This window comes from Amblyomma americanum, chromosome 1, assembly GCF_052857255.1.
Source record: "Amblyomma americanum isolate KBUSLIRL-KWMA chromosome 1, ASM5285725v1, whole genome shotgun sequence".
Lineage (NCBI taxonomy): Eukaryota > Metazoa > Arthropoda > Arachnida > Ixodida > Ixodidae > Amblyomma > Amblyomma americanum.
This window is the reverse complement of record NC_135497.1, coordinates 26,203,024-26,226,647: the sequence shown is the minus strand read 5'-3', so window position 1 is coordinate 26,226,647 and position 23,624 is coordinate 26,203,024.

Below are 23,624 nucleotides of genomic sequence, written 5' to 3'. Positions count from 1 at the left end.
GGGATCCCAAGCAAATGTGAAAGCAATGAAAACATCCCGAAAAACGCAGACAAACCCTAAAGGTGTTTCAGTCGGCACGATAATCTCATTACCACAGTTCTTTGTGCATGTTCTCATATAGGAAGGCATACTGAGGAAGAAGAAGAAGTGGTGGTACCAAACGTCCCTTTGCCGTACCTTAAGACGACGACGACGACGAAGAAGAAGAAGAACGTCCCTTGTTTGCAGCTCTTCCACTTTACTGCAATTTTTTTCTTTTGTGCGCGAACCGTGCCCTCGTCATCCTTCTTGATGGCAGGCGTACACCCCCTGCGTCCTCCCGTCGTCGCTGTCGAAGGCTGCGGATCTACCAGCTGGCAACTCCAGTGCCGCGAACGTCACTGATGCGGAGCTTCCAGATTCGTCTGGTGAATCCACGGTGACAGAGATGGAATCTGACAGTAGCAGCTTCGTGCTTGTTGAGTCGCGGCGCCTGAAAATGAAGTTGCGCCGGACATCAACACCGGGTGGGTTGCCTATGAGGACTGTTGACAAGCCAGGAGTTTTCTCAGTAGCCTTCGTTACTACAACGCAGACGGCTAATCTGAACACCATTAACAGACAGCGGCTAAAACAGTTTTTCGACCGGGTGGTTCCGCCACAAGTCTGTGAAGTCACAATTAATGCATGACATAATGTCCTGACAGTAGATGTTGAATCTCAGGCATCAGTATACAAGCTGAAAGAAACTAGTGTCCTCGGTGGTATGGAGGTCCGCTCCTACGTTGCTCACGTGAAGCGGAATACCACTGGAGTTATCACTGATGTTGACCCGGAGATAGGTGACAAGGGCATCTGGACGCTGATTAAATCTACTGCCCGGATAGTTGATGTTCATCGTTTCGGCCACTCCAAGTGTGTCAAGTTAGTTTTTGAAACTGACGCTCTCCCATCCCACGTCAAGGTGGGCTATGTGAGGCATCCTGTCCGCCTGTATGCTCCAAGGCCTGTTCAGTGTCACAAGTGCAACAAGATAGGTCACGTGAGTGCTGTTTGCAAAAATGAGGTATCCTGCTGTCGATGCGGCGGGATGCACCAGCATGACACCTGCACGACGGAGACTATAAAGTGCGCCAACTGCTTGGGTGCCCATGAAACCACAACTAAGGACTGCCCTAAGATCAAAAAGCCTCCTTATGAGCTTACCTCATACCGGCCAGTTGTACTAGAAAGCTGCGTCGGTAAGGTTATGGAGCGAACGGTGCTGGCACGGCTCGAATGGTTTTTAGAGCAGAATGCTGTCTATCCGGACATGATGACCGGGTTCCGGCGGAGACGTTCTGCGAATGACAGCGTAATCGACCTCATATCGACAGTGGAACATGAAAAACGTAGTCGCCGACTCGTCGCTGCTGTCCTCTTGGACATCAAAGGGGCCTACGATAATGTACTTCATGACGCCATCATTTATGCTCTTGACGACATAGGCGTTGGCGGCCGGACGTACTCGTGGGTTGATACGTACGTATCAACGACCGGTCCGTTTACATGTCTGCGCCTGATTGAGAGACTACCCTTCATCAGGTTTACCGTAGAGTTCCTCAGGGCCGAGTTCTCAGCCCAACCCCAATTAACGTGGCATTGATTGGACTGATGAGTGAATTTCCCACTCACATTTACATCAGTACCTATGCTGATGATATCTGCATCTGTGCTTCGGGTTCGACACGACCGCAAATGCGCGCGGAATTACAACGTGCCCTGTCCTCTACTTCAAGGTACCTACGACGTCAGGGTTTGCACTTAGCAACTGAAAAATGTGCTGTGGTCGCATTCACGCGCAAGTCTGTCTGTCGCTACCCGGTAACACTTCAAAGGGTTGCAAGACCATACGTCTCCCACCACAGATATTTGGGCATTATCATTGACCGCGATCTGTCATGGTCGATGCATATAAATATGCTAAAAAAAAGACTCGCTATTTTTTACCATGTTCTTCGCTTCTTAGCAGGCATTAAATGGGGCCCAACGGAGCGCTCCTTGCTAAGACTTTACTCTCTGTATAGGCTATATTCGTTACAGCCTTCCTGTACTCTCTACCATGAGCATTTCGTACTTGCCGGCATATAATGAGTGTCCAAGCACAGGCGCTCAAGATATGCCTCGGATTACCACGTTGTACCTCGAACAAAAGCACGATTGAGGAATCTCGTGCGTGCCCAATATCTATCTATCTGTCACACGAACCATTTCGTGTATATTTACGCGCGCTTACACGGCACCGCTGTCACCCGCTGACGGAGATTTTTGATGAGCGACCGGGCAGCAGTTTTGCGCGTGCACTGCGCTTCCATCGATCCGAATGGCCATCAGACTATGCCCTGCCGCATCATCCCTTGCAGCCACCATGGGTGATGGCTCAGCCTTCGGTATGCCTGCATGTCCCTGGCATAATCCAGAAATCTGTGATGCCGGTTAGCAGACTGAAGCAACTTGCTCTTGCATACATCTGGTCAGAATAGCAAAACTGTGTGCACGTATATACGGATAGATCTGCGTCACCAAAGGCATCAACCGCAGCTTTCGCAATCCCCGCTCAGTAGACGACCCGCAGACTTATTTTAGGACGCAAGTCTGCTTCAACCGCTGCCGAGCTTGCGGGCCTTCGGGAAGCGATCCGCCACGTCTGCGGAGAACCGCCTCAGGAGTGGTACATTTTCACTGACTGTAAACCTGCGCTACAAATTTTGGGATGGTTCCTACGCCACACCGCCTACCAAGCTCTGGCTCTTGATATCATCAGTCTCCTGTCGTTTGCTCAGGAAAAAAGCCACCGTATAAAGTTTCAGTGGATCCCTGGACACTGCGAACTCGACGGAAATGAGACCGCTGATGCTGAAGCAAGGAGCGCCTTCAGCACTGGCCTGCGTACAGCTGTGCCGTTCTCTAGACCGGACACCAGTTGTCACCTTTCGGAATCAATGAGGAGTGCGACGTCTAGGTGCTGGGCCCTAGCAGGCACTCGACACGTACGCCTTAAACGGCTGGATCCGGTGATGACCTTTTGTGTTCCTCGCGGAATACCACGCCCTATTGCCTGCATCATCCATAGATTACGTTGAAACGTCGCTTTCACGCGCAAATACTTGCACTTAATAGGACAAGCGGATTCCCCGCACTGTATCCACACGTGGCGTGCTAGAGACTATAGAACATGCTTTAGTGGTGTGTCCAGCATATACTCGTGAAACTCATGCTTACATCTGTTTTGAAGTCTATGGACATCTATGGAAGTCTATTGAATCTCGGAAGATTTGATCTTGGGCGCTTGGTCAGATAGTTTGAAAACTTTACAGGCAACGCGAGCGCTCTCACGCTTTTTAAGCGACACGGACCTTGACTCGCGTTTGCGATGGTAGAAAGTGTGCCTTCCCAAGCAGCACAGGTCATCGGCCCAATATTGCAACGCGATGGTCCCATCCTGGTCCTTTGTAGGGCCAACTTTGCCAATACAGTTCCAATGTTGGGCCAATTACTTGTGCTGCTGGGGTTGTATTTGTTATTTTTATGTGTTTTTTCATCTGCCTCCTCCCATCATACTCACGCCCCATCGTGACCTTCTTTTTTCTCCTCTTCCCGTTCCCCAGTTCAGAGTAGCAGGCCAGATATTTTTCAGGCCAACCTCTCTGCCTTTCAAGTCAATAAACCCTCTCTCTCTCTCATACAGGAATAGCACACACGAAAGCTTCCTCCGTCGTCTCGTCTATTCGCGCTACAGTCCAGCAGTTAACCCGCTCCAACTAATCCAGTTTGGCATTCTTGAAGTTCTAAAAGACCTTCGGGTGTAAGTAGGCACCTCACTATAAATAAATAAATAAATAAATAAATAAATAAATAAATAAATAAATAAATAAATAAATAAATACTTCACATCACGCGACTCGTGTATGCATGCCGGCGATTTGAATTCGATTATATTTGTAAGAAGTTGATGGTGCGGCTTTTATGCAGCAGAGAGTACACAACAGCGCTTCGTCGCGATTTCTTTTTTTTTAATTGCCGCTTGCACATGCACCTACGCAAAATATACGTACCAGTTGAAATTCCCTACACGTGAAAACGTCGCGACTTCACTTTCGCAGTCGGCGCACTCCGCGGCGTCGTTGGTTCCGGCGTTTTCTGGAGCCGCTGATAGCTCGAATATGTATGCTGAGAGTCCAAACTGTTCAACACTGTTTGAATTATCCTTAATTTTCTAAACGTAGTTCTCAAGCCAGCTGAAGCAGCGCGCAACGCAGGAACGCCGTCGATGCTGGCTGGAGATTCCCGTGGATGACGTCACGACGGTCCCGGCCAATCATGGGCAACAGCGGCGTTCGCTCGGTGTCCTGAGGCGCTGGTGCGCGTTTTCTTCTAAAAAGCAGCTCTTTGAGCTTATTTCCGCCCTTTTTGAATTAAATATTCTTTTTCAGTGGGCTAAAACTATAATATGTCGCAGGGAACTCAATTTTTTTCGAAAAGTGCTTCAGCTTCCTTTTAAATTCAAATGAGCGTCGCAGCGCAAAAAAGGCGCTTAAATCGCATCGTGAACGCCGTACAATATTAGCCGCTGTCCCTGTTCTATGTCGTGCATTTTCTCCGACTACATTTTATTCCCGGGCCTTATTTCTCTGTGTGTTCTTTCTTCCGGAGGAAATACAAATCCTGATTTAATCAGTTGACAGGATTATTGTCCCGCTTTCACTGCTTCCTACAAAAAGTGTCCTTTCTTCAGGTTAGCTATGTTCTCTCCTCATTTTCTCCTTTTTGCTTGTTTAGTTCCCTGCAACGATTCTCTCGAATGCTGTTGAACTCTTCTGTTTCTGTTCCGTTTCTCATCATGTATACAGCACATCGGGCTTTTTTTGGCTGTCCGCCAAAAGAATGCGACGGGGTATTCACATTGTTAGATCACGGATTAGCAAACACGCGGATAATAGAAGCTCTGAAATGTCAATAATTCTTAGGCTGTTCGATGGAAGGCTCATTCCGGTCCAGCCACCTTACATACCTCGATTTTATGCTAATAGCTCGGGAACTAAGAGCAGCCTTGACGGTTTCTCCAAGAACGTCCAGTTAGACTCGCTGAATTATATAAGAAAGTGCTGCCACGAGGAATGAGATGGACGGGGGTAATCGTTTTGGCAAATTCTCGTCCTTCGACGCGACAGCGGCAGGCTACCGTCAATATATAGTACCGTACACGCGATATTTAGCTTGTTTCACGTGCGAGTTTATTGTTGGGGAACATTTTTCATCACTTGGATGGAGGGATGAAGAAAAACTTTACGCGCGTGCAGAAAGAGTTATGCCCGGTAACTGCGTTGCCTCGTTGCGTTTGAATACGTTTAGATTATAAGTTATTTCGTAAGTTCGCTCTGTGTGTTGATTGTCTCTTGAGTTGAAGTAATTCCTGGCATCAGAAACTTTCCTTCAAGGTGTTTTCATGCGCGTTCGAAATAAATACGATTGTAGAACACGAACAGGACCAGCGTCACTCGAGACTGGTAAGTTGAGACGGCGATCAGGTTAACCACACAAAATGTCGGAATTCGAATTTTTCGTATTGTAGATGATTTCGACATCTACTTAAAAATCATCTTCTTATAGAAGTACAAATTTTGTCGTGCGACTGTAAAAAGAACGCATTAATACTAAAAAAAGTGCACCCCCAGGTTCTTACTCCTTGTTGCCCCATTATCGTCCTAAATACTACCCTAATTGGAATGCCTTACTTATTCATCATGTTCGCGATTTTGCTGTTGCAAAATTATAGGAGCCGAAAAATATTTTCGCATTGCTTCCGACAAAAACGTTTGCATACAATTATCGAAAAAATAATCAGATCCCACAAAATTTAATTTGACGTTCTGTAGAGATCCACACAAGCAATTCGGGGAAATCGCAAACTCTGCGTTTTATTAAAAAAAAGGACAACGCTTCTTGCAAAACTAAGTACGATTACCTTGTGTGGACACATTTCCCCATCAAGTCTAAAAAATTAATTGAAAGCAAAGAATGGGACCTCGATTACCGTTCTTATCTGAACACGCCCATTTAAGTGTATATATATGGAAGCTTCTTAGAACCACACGCACCTGAATAGCTCGTTATAACCATATAAACAGCTTTTCATGTTACCCTTTAATGTTCAAAATGCTCATTTATGTTACAAATCGGCCTTAAACAACGAGTGTCACCAATACACTCTGTTAAAAGAGAAAGCTAACAACTGCAATCGGCGTTACATTTGCTGGGCAGGAAGGGAAGGCGTGTTTCATCTCTGTAGCCTTTGCCCCGCTGCCACGAAAAGTTGTAGCTAAGAATAATGCCGACATTTCTGTGGAGTAACTGAGACCCCGGACCATTTGTTCTAGGTGCGTGAGGCGTTAGCTGTACATATGCTTATTTGTTTCTTGTCATAGAACATCAACAAACGTTTCGTTTGTTTGGTTCTTACTCCACCATCGTCTTTCGGCATCGCGAGCAGCCGACGCGAGAAATCGCTGATACCTACCACATAGCTGAGAAGAGCGCCATGTTCGTGAGCCAACGATCAGACATGCTACACGACGATGAGTATATGAGTGCAGTGACAAGCGTTTCAGGTACACGTGTACCTCTTCTCATCTATAGTATTTCCCGCTTTTGTGTATTCAGTGCAATAGCTTGAAGCCTGTTTCACACGCAAGCAAAAATGCTAGCGAATCCTGTTTTCAGTCGTCGCTGCGATGAGCGGCGAGGTTCCAAGAAGTTGAAAATTTTCGCTGTGACGCGCCGCTCAATCCCTCAGTCGCTTGCATGTTAACCAGCCTTTACAGTCCACATTCCGCGAAAATGGCGGTGTGCGTCACTATATTTGCTGCTTGGTCAAGAGTAGTCACGTGAACTTGTGACGTCATCAACACCGGGGCACGTGGCAACTTGCTCACCGCATTGTGAGCAACTTGCCCACCGTGGCAGGTGGGAGTTAAGTGAATGATTGGAAGAGAGTGGTTACGTCACATGGTGACATCATCACAACCTGCCCACGGAAGAAGGAAGAAAGTTAAGCAATGAAAGAGAAGGCAGAAGGAGCAAGAAGGAGAATAAACATAAGCAAGAAAAAATTGGGGAAAAATTTGGTTAGAACCAGTTTCTGTCTTCGGTTAGCCGCACCGAAACATCAAGTGGCAACAATGGGGTTCGCTAATGCTATAGCATTCCACTCTTAAGGTGCGCGGTGTCCCCCAAGTTTGCTTTTTTTTTAACCAGGAGCGTATGTGTGAACTGCAATAAATTTAATGAAGAGTTGATGTTATTGTTGTGTGCTTTCTTCGTCTTTTGTCGGGGTGCACTTTTTCTACTCCATGCGACAAACCAAGTATCCGCATTAGCTATTCTCTCAAAGAGCTAAGTGTTGGGCTAGTTGGTATTTTGACATCACATTATTTGCCTTCCTTCTTTCGACGTCTTGTTTTCTGTTGCCCTGTCCTTTGTGCTAAATAAGATTAATGGGATAGATATTCGCGTGCGGCATGAGATTACTTCCGCTAGCAGGGTATCATACTGTACGGGCTGCTCAAGCTCACTTTAAGGCTAAATTTTAGATTTAACTTCACTTAATCATAGAAAGAAAGCAATCTATTTGTAGAGCTGTGACTTGAGAGGTCTTTTTTTTTGTGTGTGCAATAACCCAATGTCCACGTAAATATCGGGCGTCTTTATTCCAGGAATCTTAGTTTCTTAAAATTGTGGTTGGTTCGGTGTCAGTCGCTGGGAGGAGTTCGTACACGTGGGATCAGTTTCTCAAGCGCTAAATTTCCATGTCTTCTTTCATGTCGTCGTGAACTGCTTGTCATAATTGGCTCCACTCTCACCACCACCCCCACCTCTGTCTTGCTTTTTTAGTTTATAACCTCCCTAAAAGGAAGAGATTCAGAGTGATTTTTTTCCCATCTCGTGAACGGTCAGCCATCATCTTCGCTGCGTACGGCGTTGCAGATAGCAATGAGTACACCCGCCAGCAATGCAGGGAAAAAGAAAAGGCCCCCTTCAGGACGCTGCTCGACAATTGGGAAAGGTTCTGTCTGAAAGCTTCGCTTTGCAGAGCCCGAAACGCGGACGTGACTGTCCCTGAAATTCGTCTCAGCCGTCCTGGCCCGCATTTTCCCATCCTGTTCCTGCCCTTGGCGCCGCAAGCCTTGTCTCCGACCGTAGCGATAATTGAACCGCCACTGGCACGTTTATTTCCGCATCCAGTCGCCTGCTCACTGGAAGATGGGCCTTTAGCCTTTTTTGTTATCGCGTTTTACGATCGCGCCGATATAGCTTTCTGGCCATAATGACAAACGTCTTTTTCTCTCTCGTTTCAAGTATTACAATTTCACTGCTAAATGTACTTTGTTGATGTCGTGTTTATTTTTTCGTGATGTGTCCCCCTGGCAGTTGAAGTCGGAAGAAGATTAGGAACTTTATAATATTTTGTTTGGTGGCTACGGATGTGGATAGATGTTATGAGAATTCTTCGCACTTGTGTTGTTAGGTCCAGAAGTGAAAGCCCTTTTACCTTACTTAAGCGCAGCGTAAAAAAGAAACGCCTAGATTACGGTTCCGGAAATGAAACTCAGTATATCTGGCGAACGTTTCATAGCAAACGCGAATAGTTTAATCTATTTCACGGCAATCCAAGTGATTATCTTGAATAAATTAACCAAGACTTAAGTCACCGCATATGCGTGTAAAGGTAGTGGGGTTTTAATAAGGGCATAAATGCAATTTCCCGCTTATTCGCGGCTGACAGTTCAAACCGTGTTCGCGAGCGCCAGTGAGCGCACGGTGACAACGGCGGGCCGTGCCTTGGTGAACAAAGCAATAACACGATCTTTGCAGACAGGAGAATTCCTTTATTGCAGATACAACAAAAACGCCGGCTAAGAACAAAATACGCCAAGGAATCGAAGTCGTCCGACTCACCAGCAAGGTTACGTGCGAGTGTTCGCACACGCTAGGGCAAGGGAGGCGCTGCGAGGTCGGTCGGGACAAGCTCGTGGTATACATCCCCGCGAGGCCTCGTCCCGCTGGTAGAGAGCGCGGCTGCGCTGAAACGTCAGCGCGCGTTGACTTCCCGAGGCCGAAGAGGGATCGAGAGACGCGTTCCCCCAGCGCCCGAAACAGTCGCGCTAGCCACCTTAGCACACGCCGCCTGTGGCGCTCGTGTTGCTTGGTTGATATTTAAGACAGCTAGTCAGGATGTGACATCGCGAATAAAAAACCTATAGGGACAGAGCGGGGCCAGCCCCCACAAGGGTCATTGAGGAATTTGTATTTTCAAAAGAAATTGCAAATGGCGCGGTTTCTTGTAAGGTGGCTTAGTTACGAGTCTTACTTTTTCTTTGCCTTTCCCGCTCCGAAAAATTCGACGTTAGCCCAGAGGAGTCCGAGGTCAGTCGTTATGAGCGTACGCTCGTGCGACCTGGCTGGGTCTGCCCTGCGCGAACTTCGTCACGCCCATCGAGCTCCAGCCCCAGCTCCTGCTTCAGATGGGTAGAGTATGCTGGCGCGTTCAAAATACTTTATGAAATTCACACCTGTAACAAGCTCCAGTTCTTGTCAACTCTCCGCTCACGTCACGTGGGGCGCCCAGCCTATTTTTGTGTATGCTCTGCTGAGAACCTTAAATAAAGTTGGTCATGGTTTAAGAGGACTGTAGAGTAGAGGTGTGGATCGCTGCAATAGCTTTATACAAGCCATTCACTACAAGCCATTTAGGGGGTGCAACAGCAGCTGTATAACTCGTTACGAGTTCACTTTCTCCTGTCGATGGGAAAGAGTCAGAGGAGTCAAAGCCGGGAATGTGCGCCGCCGGCTACTGCATGAGGCACACCTGCAAGCGGAGTGCACCAGCGAGGAGGAGAGGGAAAGCGGGTTTAGCCGCAGATGACGTAGCGAGGAGGACGGGGAAACGAAAGACGGAGAACCGCGCCGTCGGGGTAGACAAGAAGGGCGGAGGGAAAGAAAAAAGTGAGAGAGTGGTGCCGCGGCTTGCCGAGGCTCCGGCAAGGGTAGGGAACACAGGGAACACTGGCTAGTTTCAGTTTTAACTACTTCAGCGCATCTAGCGAATGGCGATTTAGGAAGTCCTGATGTTTTAAGAAATTAATAAATCATGGACATGCACGCAGCGCGACAGGCTGCGGCGATGGTAGAATTGTCTGGAGCGCCGGGAAACGAAGCTGCTTTGTTATCGCCGGTGGTGGTTTGATTCCGTTTCCATTGGATACCATTGCCATGGCAATTGCACGACGCTCCAGTTGGCTTTCATCCAGCCTCTACAGGAGGAATCGGGACTGACGTCTTGATTGGCTGGATAATGGTACATATGAAAGTTTCCTACCCCAAGCTACAGTGTACTAGAATGTTTTCTTCCTCTTCTAGTTAACTGTACCCAAGCTCCGGCGGCTCGCTCGTCGCGGAGGAAGGGGAGGTGAAGAGGCTTGCGCGGTTGTTGACCGAGGTGAAGAGGAGGATCGCTAAACACGGCGGTGAAGCATGTCACGCACAGCCGCAGCCGCCGCATGAGGCTTGCGAACGTCGCAAGGAGTCAGCTGTGGAGTCCAGTGCAGCATTGACGAGGTGTGAAGAAGAGGAGGCCGTAATGGACGTGTTCTCTTTCTTCATGGTCTTTTCCACCCTGCAACAACTCCTGTCATGGGGTTAGCAAAATTGTAAATAAAAAATCGGAGGGTAATCGATGATTCCATCGGTCTGGAGTATGTGAGGCTGAGTGGATGGCATTAAATCTCACATCTCTATTGCAAGGACGGCCCAGACGAAATGTGTCCACGTCACGGTCTGCGAAGTAGTGTGCGAATACTCCATTCATGTCGACGGAAAGTGGTGCCAGACTATCTTTCTGCCAAAGGTGATCACACATAGAGAAACTGTGACCGAAGGGATTGTTCACAAACTTACGCTGAAAGATCTTCGCTTGGGACACATGCTCGCGGTGAATCTGTTCGGCTGCGCCCAGACGTCTCTGTGCGCGGGCTTCGTTCTCGGCCTTCCTCGTCGCCGCATCTTCGTGCCGTTTACAACGCTTCGCGTCTGCCTTCGCGTGCCACACCTCCGGTCTCTCCCGTTGGCGGTTCTTAAGTGAAACTTTGGCGCTATCCCTTTCTTCCGGACTGGCTCTTCTTCGCCGCTCTCCGCTGTCGTTGTTGTTCAGCTCGCCGAGCCCGACGAAGGTCCGCCACACTTGCCTCGGTATTCGTAGAAGGAACTGCTTCTGTCACACCGACAAAGCAGCCGTTAAAGCACTCAGCCAAGGTTTATTGAACTGCGAACGAGCGCGGATGACCGCGCGACACGTTGAAGTTGAGGTTGAGGTGTTGAATGCTACAGGTGGGGTTAGCCTGGCTTTATCTGCCGGCAATTGCTCCACCGCAGCGTCCCTTCGACATTAACAATGCCGCATTTACCCCGCTAAGCGCACAGTCTCTTATAATAGCACACATTCTATCCCGCAGTCACCATCTATGCTCACAATCAATCCACATAGTTCACATCACAGTCCACTCCAGAAGTCACCATCTATGCACATATTCAGTCACAGTAGAACATACGCCATTGTAGTGCCACACTCCATACACACATTCACTCACAGTATAAAGTAGTCCACTCCGGAAGACACCATCTACGCACACATTCAATCACAGTAGGCCATAGTCCGTTCCTGCTGTCACCATTTAAAAACAAGATCCGTGTTCTGCAGAAATGTTAAAAGAAGGCGTGCAGCCTCCCTTCTGCATGTCTGGTTTCCACTCGGGTAGACAATGTCTTGCACTGTGCTGTGACGGGTTCCTGTCTTCTTGAAGGAAGCGAACATCACCTGCCTTTCCGCGTTGTACTCTGGGCAGTACATAACATAATGTTCGATATCCCCGCACACACCACATAAAGGACAGAGCGGAGACGATGATCCTTCTATCGATACACGCGCCAGCATACGCACTTTGCTTCCGTGCTCTTCTGCGGCAGACGCGCGCTCAATGTGGGACCCTCCGCGCCGCGTTCCCCCTCGTTCTCACACTCGGCGATCAACGCGCGACTCAACTTTACCTCGCGACTCCTCTTCCTCCGCACCTCCGGCTTTCCTCTTTGCTACTTGCGCTCACCCTATGCTTTCCACCATTCATCCTGTTTTCCGCACAACGTATTCGTTTTCCCCATCGGCGTTAGTGGGATAGCACTATAGTGGTCATTCCCCGCATTTAGCCGTTTTGTGTTTGTTTGCTTGTTTGTTTGTGTGTTTGTCCGGTGCCTTCCTTGTGGAAGGCTGCCCACCTGCCCATCGGATTGTAGGCAACCTGCCTGGTGTATTTCTATAGTATATAGAAATACACCAGACAGGTGGACAGTTTGGCAGGATATAGTATATATCCTGCCAAACTGTCTACCGGGTTGTGGGCAACCTTCCGGATATTAAATACTCTACTGCCCACGCTGCAAACTGCCCATCGAGTCAGGTGGCAGTTCAATCAATGATTTGTCCAGAGATGTTGCTCGAGAAGGGCAACCTTGGTCTCACAAGCCCCACCGGTGGCAGCACCTGGCAGCGCAGGGCAGTGGAGCATCTCTTAACCACTGCGTCACTGCGCCAGGAGTAGTACGAGGACTCCCAGGGGTCTATGAATGTAAAGCAGATAATGGCCAATTCCGCATATATGGGCACTGACCCAGTATCGCTAACCGTGCAACTTTCATCCGTGAATAATGATTCCTGACACCGAAACCGAAGTGAAAGCCGAAGTGCTGGTGCACCTAATTAGCATTTGGCCTAACCCTAAAAGTCGATCGTCAATTCTTTTTTCTTAGACGTTTTTCGTTGAGAAAACGGGGTTTAGCGTGGTATTCCTATGTAAAATTTCTGCCTTTTGGGGGGCGGAGGACGACCCCCTTCCCATAAATCCTCCCCTGCAGTGCTACTATAGGCGCTGTCGGCCCTCTCTGTTTCTGTCACATTTATGAATGGTTCTTGGTGTGGTAAATCAAAAGTCATTGTTGACCCGGCCATCATTGTGAACACGTGTTACGACCCAAAATTTGGCATTCCGAGTCAAGAATGTTTATTTTATTTTCCTATCCTTATGTACGGCTGAATCAGAAAGCATTCCTGGCACGGCCATCCTCACGAAAACATGCTATGAAGCTAAAGACAGTATTCAAGACCAAAAACCAAGCACTGCAGTCTTTATCCTGTCCTCACTACTGTAGCAGGATTCACTGTGGCATAGCTTGCTGCCCAAACGCACGCAATAAAGGTAGACTGCAACATTAAACATCAAGAGCAGCATTAAACAGCAGCTTGAACACTAAGCTGAGGTGTGACCATGCATGGCAACATTGTTCACGACTCAGCCAGAAGCAGACAGGTACGCACTAATTCCGCATAAAACTGAAGTGGCTGTGCTATCCAGCAGAGAGCGTGATTAAGTGTGGCAAATATGTGAGCCACTTTTACAACTCCAATAGCATGCAACCAACCCGACATAAAAGCCATTGCTCAGGGATCGCATGCACAAAGCTCTAAATTTATTCTAGCAAAGAGATATATTTTTCACAACTTCACGAGCGCAACTAAGAGCTGCCCACTCAAAACTCATTATGTTCTAGCGGTACAAATTGTTGCAGTGTGCTAATTAAATATAAGACGTGCCAGCAAGCTGGCCACGGGAAGCTTCAAGGGTGGCCATGTACAACTTTTCAGGAAGCTTCAGTTTAAAATCAGTATTTTGCACGGCATTAAAGGGTCCCTGAAAAGGGTGTTTGAGGCTGGCTATCAAATGTCTGCATTATTTAGAGTGCAGGCCACGGAGGGTTCATGCCGCGTACAAGACCTCAAGAGCGAGCCGATAATTTAGAATACAATTTTAAAAAACTGCCGCTTCCGCCCCTCGCGGCGATCAGCGGTGCCGGGCTTTCGCCCGAATCCGCGCGCATTGCGTCAAGTAGCTCTCGTTACGTCGGCAGCGGACTGCTATCATTGGTTCGCCGTGCCAACTCCACCAACGCCAAACCAGTTTAGGGGCGTTGGCTCCGCCTCCTGGGGAATTCCGCGCGCGTCGACGGCCGGCGGAGGGGGCGAGTGCGTGGATCCGGTGACAAAAAGTAACGAGAGGAGAGGGATAGGCGCGAAGACACGAAAATTCAAATTTTCGCTACAAATAACTCAGCTTTCACAAAACGCATAAAACAATTTTTTGCTGGAGGATATTTTCGACGCTGCGTCATTTAGCACCCTAGGCGTATCGCATGTTTGTTGAGACCCCCCTTCGCAGCCCCTTCAAGGCAGGATAGCGGTTCGAAAGCATAATGAAATACACAGCATGATCGAAGATTAAGTAAAAATAAGTAAATTAGCCGATGGTTAAGCATGGGCAAACGTGTAATACCGTGCAGTATCACTAGTTACGGTGGGCACTTAAGGTACTTACGTGCTAAAGGCATTTGACTTAAAGGCCTAAATAAAAGCCTAAAGGCCTTTACCCGAATGGCATGAAGGCTTTCACCCTAAAGGTAACTGAGTAATACTTGTTGGGGGGCTAGTTGGTGCATGTTTCCAGAAAAGGTTGTAGCGCCGAAAAAGACAACACATAGCAAGCGAGACGGGACAGGCGCAACTTTCAACTGTTTATTCACCGCGAATGCGAATTAATATAAGGACAACAATCAAGATGGGTAGCAAGAACCACACATGCGCGCGACGGTTTTACAAAAAAAGTGGATAAAGATAGGCGAAGCACACAGGTATCTCATCCCCGTGTATCTAAATTAGCAGTTTCATTAAATGGTGATAGATGGGGCACTAACACAATCACTATTGTTGCTTTTAAAATAGAAGGCCTCCAACAGTTAACGGGCTGCCTGGTCCTTACTTCTGTTTAAAACCTTCGTTTCTTTCAGCCTTGCTATACACTAAATCTTTCTTTCATCCCCGCAGGCTTTACAATGATGTGGCAAATGTGAACCAGTACCATTTTGTAAATCCCGATTATGTTCCGCTAATCGGTCGTTTATACAGCGGCCGGTTTGTCCGATGTACTTCTTTCCGCACGTGAGAGGAATCTGATATTCGACTCCCACGGCACATTTAACAAGCGGAGCTGCATGTCTCTTTTTGCATTCAGTTTTGTTTACCTTGTTGCGATCAGTTTTAACGAACAAGGCAGCCAGTTTCTTTGGGGCGGAAAAAACCATAGGAACCTTATATTTTGTTGCCGCGTGCTTCATATTGTGCGCCACCTTATGGGTGTACGGGATGACAACCGGTCTACTTTTGCTTTTCGTGCCCTCATCTTGGTCACCTTTTCTACTACGTTCTTTCCTCAATTTTCGCAGCAAAGCTTCAGCTACTGCGCTTAAGGTCGATGTTGGAAAGCCTGCTTTTTGCAACTTCCGAAGGTGGGTTTGAAAGCTTTCCTCCGCTTTATGGCAACATGATTGCTTCAGCAACGCTTCCAGGCACATCTGAGCAATGGCGCGCTTTACTGTCTTTGAATGGGAAGAATCATAGGGCATTAATTCTTTTTGCGCGCAAGGGCGATACATTTAGCAAAAGCTTTGGTCTTTAAGGGTGATGTCAATGTCTAGAAACTGCAATCTATTGCCTTGAGAAAGTTCATGGGTGAATTCCAAACCTTTTCCCAGTAGTTTAAAACCAAACAGTGGAAGAAGTTTTATCTGGTTTTGAACTACTCAAGTCGCAAGTGGAGTAGAATGCAATGTTGGCGTGCTGGTCGTCAGTTTGTATACACCGTGCAGTCGGCAATACAGCACACTGAAAGTTACTATGAACGACTCCAAGGTGTTCTAATAATAGCCATTAGTTGTGTCCTCGAAATACATTCACTATTGCTGCAGTGAATTCATTCAGCAAATGGGTAAGTTGTTGAGTTTGTTGGTACATTACTCGCCGAAATCTGAACTGAGCACTAAGAATGCCCAAGGACGGTACCGACACAACACTGGCTCGTGATTTTACTGCCCGTTCTTTTCCTAAACAGAGGTTAATTCATTCATTAACACGCGCTTCGGAGGTTTCACGCGCTGAAGATTTCACGCTCTCGTGATGCCTTCTGAAATCGCCTCAAGGTTTTGCTGTCCGCTTCGTCTAAACCCTTGTTAAGGGAGTAGAAGGTACAACACGGATTGCGTGGAGGCCTTGAGCCTTTTAAGGGTATGTTAACTTTAACGCTTAGCCGCATTCTATACGCAACTCCATATCTCAAATTGAACCACACGGAAACCGAACGCGTGAACGCAATGATCCGCCTTGCGACTAAGGCAGCCCTAAACCTACCTCGTAGCACTAGCACAGCCAAACTTCTTGCACTAGGCTTGCATAACACCATTCAGGAACAAGTTGACGCGCACCTTCAGACACAGTACCTTAGACTTGCCACGAGCGCCACTGGCCGCCATATACTCTCCTCCCTTCGTATCAGCATACCAGCTAACCAGTCAACCCTTATACCCATCCCTCGACACATCCATACACCTCTCGTTGTGAAACCCCTTCCTCGAAACGTCCATCCCCAATATCACATCCCTCGCCGCGTAGCTCGCGCTAATGTCCTCCATAAGTACTATGGGCAAGCCCACGATGCCGTTTGGGTAGATGCCGCATGTACAGCGCATGAAGCGGTAGCAGTTGCCTACAATCCAACCCTACCTCACCCCCTAACTCACTGCCTTCCCTCGGGCTCTACGCCTGAGGAGGCAGAGGAGACCGCCATCGCCCTAGCCCTTGCACATTCGGACGCCCAATACATCTTCAGCGACTCCAAAACGGCTATGTCCAACTTTGCCAGGAGCAGGATTCACGCCCCTGCCTGACAATTGTTGAACACCCCTACCCAAAATTTACCGCGCAGGGTAGAGCTTCAGTGGGTGCCGGCTCACTCTGGGAACCCTAGAAACGAGGCTGCCGATAGATTGGCCCGAGGTCTGATTTGCCGGGCTCAGGACAGTCTCAATCCAGGATTCTCGAGGGAGCGGGCGCACACCTTTGCGGAGCTCACGCAAATACCCCGTTTGGACCGTCGGACTTACCCTCCTCCTCACCCCTCTCTTACGCACTCCCAACAGATCCTCTTTAGACGCCTCCAGACCCGCTCTCTGTCATCCCCTCAGCTTTAATCCCACTATTGCGGCACATCCCCTGCATGCTCCCTATGTGGTGACCCCCACGCCACACTCTCCCATATCCTTTTCGGCTGCCCTGCTGACCCTCCCGCGCGGGGACAGCACGCCATCTCGAGCTGGGAGGACTGGGAGGTCGTGCTTATGTCTGCACACCCGACATCGCAGCTTGCTGCGGTGACTCGGGCTGCCGACGTCATGTCCCGGCATGACCTACTTGATGCAGTGCGGGACCGCGCAGTGGCCCAGGGACCCAGCTGGGTCTAAAACTCACTTGCTGAATAAAGTTTTTCTGTCTGTCTGTCAAGGTTTTGCGTCAATGTGTGAAATCATTCAAGTGTTTCATTATCTATCGGTGAATGCCAGATGCCCGCGTGACGAAGCCTTTCGGTGTTCAGTCGCAAAAGAAAACAGCATGTCGTAAGTGCATGCCTTCAAGGTTTCAGTGTGGCACCTTTTTAGATTTTGTATCCTTACAGTCTTTCCATCCTCCATCCCCTCTACATTCATCCCTCCCTCCGTTCATCCGTTCCGCGCCCTTCTTTTCTACTGCGTTACCGCAATTCAGTTCCTCAGTCTGACTTATCCTCGTTCCCTTTCTTGAACTATGAATTTATTTCTACGCCACAACTGAGGAACATTCGTAATTTATTGATGTCATTCATGACTACCCCCAGTGTATTCTCTTGCTTACTCAACTGGATGCAAACTGATGACCGACCCACCTTTCTATGGTTTCAACACCGTGGTTTCACCTGTAATGTGGTCTACCATTCCTAGACGCATGTATGGGCTCCCGTTTCCGTGTAAAGAAGCCAAAACTGAGTCGAATAAAGTCATTGTTGCAGCATCATTAATCATTTTTTTTCACAAATTCTAACAATTTCGAATGGCGTCCCGCAGGGAAGCATTTTGGGGCCACTACTGTTCAATTTATATATAAATGATATCCCTAACATCAGTAACCATGCAAAATATATTATATATGCAGACGACACCAGCCTATTATTTTCTTCCAGTTATGTACAACGTTTAGTAGATGCCGCAAACCATACGTTCTTATCACTTGCCACATGGTCATCAGTTAACTAATTAAAGATAAACAAAGAGAAAACTAAAGCAGTACTCTTCCTTCCTAAAAGAAAAGTATTTCACCGTCCCTCGCTATACCTCAGTGGCAGTGTAATCGAGTACGTGGGCACCTTTAAATCATTGGGTATGACGTTCAGCAGTACGATGACATGGAATGCACGTGTTAATAACCTAGCTTCCATCAACACTTTCTAGGATCGTCGGAATTATGTTGAGTAACAGGCATACTTTACCTATCAGAATTAAAATTACTCTGTATTATGCATTTTTCTATTCCGACCTAATCTATTGTTTCCTTGTCTAGGGCAACACAATGGTATCTAACGTCCTAAAACTGCTGACATTGCAAAAAATGCTTCGTGCAATTGTCAATGGGTCCTATGATTAGCCTACTAGACACATTTACCTACATTATAATATTGTACCAGTCAACAAATTATTTGACTACAGATTTGCATGTTTCTAGCGATAAAAAAGGGTGATTCATTTATTTCTCAAACTGTACCAATTACATGTCGCCACTCATATTACGAAATCAGATTGCAGTGTAGGTTTGCACTACCAAAATACAGAGCTAACTATAGATTTTGTATGCTAAGGTATATTGTGCCAAAGTTCCTGAATAGCTCATTCAGTAAGCAAGTGAATATTATGTCTCTGTCTGCCATCCGGAAAAGCTTTATTCAGCAATATGTGCTACAGTGATGTCAAGTGTCTGCGTGTACTGTGCCACTCTGTGTTATAGCCTCAGTGTCGTTTGCTAACAATTATTGGTGCCAATTACTAGATATCTGTTTTTGGTCAAATTTGTTCTTTATAAGCGCACTCGTATTCACTTTTTAGCAGTGTTTTGTTTTTGCCTCGTGCCAACTGCTGACTTGTAAGGGTGGTGAGGACCGTCAAGCGGTGTATCATTCACTGCTTTTTTCTCACCATCCTCAGTTTGTGTGTACAAACTGAAATAAATGATTTATTGATTGAAATGTATTCGAGTTTGCTCAAGTGCATCATTATTACGCAGTTACAAAGCGTAGTGTGATTTTCTAAGCAGCAATCGAAAGGTAACGCGAAAACTTCTTCTGTTTAGAGCGTCAAAAATTGGGACCTTTTTAGGATTACTCAAAACGTTTATGGGCGCAACCCACAGCGACGTCTCAGCGGCTCTGGGCGTTCAGCTGCTGATCCCAAGGTCGCGGGTTAGAACACTGCGGCATTTATATGAAGGCAAAATGAGAAAAAAAAACCGTATGCTGTCCGATGTCAGCGCACGTTAAATAATCTCGTGGTCCAGATTAATCCGGAGCTTCGCTTCATAGACCATGCGCCCACGATTTGGAATTTCATTTACAAAATTCTCTTTTAGAAAGTCGCGCTGAAAGCCAGCTCCACCGGAGACCAGGTTGAGGCGCTCAGCTCCTCATGCGCTGCAGGCCCCGGTAGGTCTGGTAGAACAGTGCTATTGAAGAGGCACGCTACTTTTCAGGGGACTACGTCGCGCTAGAAGGAGCCAGCGTCGTTCGTATAGATATAGTTCCCCGCTGTGGTAGTGCGTGCGAAACAGTTGTTTCTGCTGTTGCCGTCGCTCGTTTTATCTTCCGTGTCGCTCATTCTTCACGGCGGAGAGCACCAGGCACTTTGACCGAAATGAGCACTGCGATTACTCGATTAGCTGCTGCTACAGGTTTTTTCGCCGCACTTTGTACGCTGCCATTAATGGAAAAGTTGGTGCAGCAGCGCGTATTGCGAACATTAGTTTTTTTCCACAACCGTTCTTTTTACTCTACTGAGCAGGTGACAGCCCATTTTTGTTCAGTGACTAAGAATTTTGTTTTCTTGATGGAAAGAGACAATAACGAAAAAAATTTCATTGCAGTTTGTGGAAAGTCAGCCCCAATGAAAAGCAACGGCGGGCTTTTACTTTGAGCACTTAATCTTAAAGCACTAATTAAGCTGAAGCAACGAAGTCATCGTGTTACTTTATGACTTTCGTAAGGGAAATGAGCAAGTAAAAAGGTTTATGCCTGCAAGCAAGATTTTGACTTTACCTGCCATTGATATTGTTTTATTAGAATGCTCCCCAGGCAGCAATTTTTCTTCTGTTAATGAATGCTTGGCGTGCATGTGAGGAACTTTCCCAACGTGCCTTTTTTCGTATGCAAAAGTTACTGCGCTAATTAAAGCGGGTTTTCCCCTTGAAGCTGACACTAATAAACAATGGCCTGATCAAAGTTCATTGCTTACGAGCTCATAAATTGATGCATACGCAACGCGGCCAGGAGCAACCTCATCGAGCGCGATGGAGGCAAGGCGCGCGTGAACGTCCTGCTTAAAGCAGTTGACTCGCAGAAATTACGACGTGTAGGAGCCATTTTTATCCATTTATTTTCCTGCAGTTGCGGCTGGGGTGGCTCAGTGATTATGGCGCTCGGCTGCTGACCCGAAAGACGCGGGTTCGATCCCAGCCGCAGCAGTCGCATTTCGAGTGAGGCGAAATGCTGGAGGCCCGTGTACTGTGCAATGTCAGTGCATGCACGCTAAGAACCCCAGGAGGTATAAATTACGCCGAGCTCTTCACTAAGGTGTCCCTCATAACATGAGTTGCTTAATGTTACATTCCATGAAAATAAAAAAAAACAATTTTATTTGCATTCACGCTTGCGGACGGGCCTTCGAACAGCGAAAAGCAGCTTTTAATGTCATACCGTACAGGGGCGATGGAAAGAAATGCGAACAAAGCGGAGCATAGGCTCATCCCGCTTTTACCTCGGTGGTAGCAAAAAGACGCCGCAATCGTCCGTGATGCATTTCAAGACCACTCTAACCTCTTTTTCTTACAACCCAGGGCAAAGGGCGATGAAAACGAATTCGAACAGCGGAGCGCGTAGGCACCGTGTTGTTCGCGTTTATTTCTATCACGGTAGTACGTCCCGCGATAGCAGCTCATACTCCATGTACACAGCGCAAGTGATGAAATGCCGCCGGTCGGAAAGAAAATTTTCTTTTCATGCTAACATGGTTACACCTTGAGGCGCCTTTCTTTGCTGCGACTTCGCGGTTCCAGGCTCTGATGCTGCTGCTCGGCTGTTCAGCACGCGGGATAATTTCACGGCTGAATCCTTCGCTTTTCGTCAATTCATTCCCCGCCCATTCTTCGTGAGCGGTATTCGAGCAGCCTTATTTACGTTGTGCGCGAGCCGCTTTATAAAAGCGCCAACAGCTGCAGGAGGGGCACCTCGGGGGAGCCTTGAGTGGGCTAGAAGTGACAGAGGAGGCCACCTCGAACTGTGGACCGCGAGGCATCGGTCACTGCAGACGATACAAATTTAGCACACGGAGGCATCCAGAAAACGTGCATCCACAAGCACCTACAAACACGTGGTCATGCCTGAGCTCATCAGCGTCGTTTTATTTGCCTTCGCAGCGATCGTGCATGATCGTGAGTACTGACTCGCACCTGACGCCCGACTCCTTGGGCCGTCGTCCACACCGCTGTGGTGAGGCTGCTCAACGGAGATTTTGTGGCACTATACCACACGTGTCGCCGTAGTAATGTCACTCATAGCTAGCGGGTTGGAGTTTTTGGTTTGCATTCTTGCAAATTGGGCGGACTTTTTTCGGTGTTTTATTTTCGAACGCAGTTTTCGATATTTTCCCGCGAATATATTTTAATACGGTAAAATTACTGATTTTTTTCGATGCCATAGCGTCGTAAGCCTGTGCTGTTCCTGGATGGCTAATCCTGTCCACGTTATCATCGCGACAAGCCGACTTACAAGTGATGAGCGTACTTGGGGCTGTGCCTGTAGAAAGAAGTGCTATCACCAATAATAACAAAAGCTAGATTAAATCTGCACACGAGGCAACAAAATGAAATTGAAGGCTTACTCCTAAATACTGGGTTGTCATGTTATTGTTCGGTCGCTGCGCTGGGTTGAACAACAGTGCGGGGCGACATGCGATTTGCTTGTAGACGGCAGCGATGAAACTGCCGCTGAATCGTCGCGACAGCCAGGATATAACATATATGTTCGTGACTCTTATACATGGTTCCATGTCGATGTTGTCAAATGCAGTGGAGAAACCTACTTAACCAAGCAAGTGCCCTAAGTGGGCGATGCGGCGATCCAACAGCGCTTCGGTAGCCTGACAGCCAGTCTGCAGCGGGATATGAGCTGGTAACGGAGAAACGTCTCAATGCGCAGAATTGCGCTAACCTGACGGTACCATCGTATTACCACGGTTCTGGCTTCCGTCATTCGTTAATTTTCTCTTTTGAGTGTAACCGTCACTCAACAGCCGGCTAGCTATACCTTGAATGTCAAGCATACTGTCCTTTCTCTGTTGAAACCCAACTTCAAAAACTTAATTAGCAGTACTTTTATCGTTTTATTTAAATTTAAACAACCAACTCCTTATATTCAAATTGATAGCGTAAGTGCCCATATTTCATTTTTATATCAACAGCAAAAATTAAAGACCACATCAGTAAACCAAAAAATACGGAGGGAACTTATGCTACTTACGTTCCTTGAATGAGAAAGCATTGTTTTTCTTTATTTTCATTTTCATTTTTTATTTTAAATTCATTTTAAATAATTTTTCTCTTATAATATTGCCAGGTGGCGTTCGTGGCGCTCGGAAAGAAGACGACGCTCGTGGTGCTCTCGTTTTGAAAGACGTTGAAGTTCGCCGTCTCGCCAACTGAAGGACGTGCTGCCGAGCCCTGCCTTCTAACAGGTCCTCTCTTGTCACCAACACCGTGACAAATCTGGTGGAGGTCGGATCGATCTCATGTCCCGTACCCCAACCGTTAGTCGGAGCTCCAGTCCAATTCCCGTCACGACGCCTGTTCACCGTACTCGCCGCCGGATTCGAGGCTTACCCCCCGAGCCTGTTCCATCCGGTATGTCCACGGAGCAACCTGCCTTGAGCATCCCAATGCCTGGGGCGTCGACACCCTACTTCACGCTCCAGAACCCCCGCATCCCGAAGTCCTTCCACGGCGACATCTTTGAAGACGTGGAAGACTGGTTGCAGCACTACGAGCGCGTTGCCGCATTCAACCAGTGGGATGACGCCGCCCAGCTCCGGAACGTCTACTTTAGCCTGGAGGACGGCGCTCGGATTTGGTTAGAGAACCGCGAAGATCAGCTGGTCTCTTGGAGTGAGTTCCGGCGTCGGCTCCTAGACACATACGGCAGCTCGGATCGTCGCGAACGGGCAGAACGCGCTCTGCAATCTCGCGTTCAGCTGCCCAATGAAAATGTTGCAGCGTATGTCGAGGACATGACGCGCCTTTTCAGACGCGCGGACCCTGCAATGCCCGAGGACAA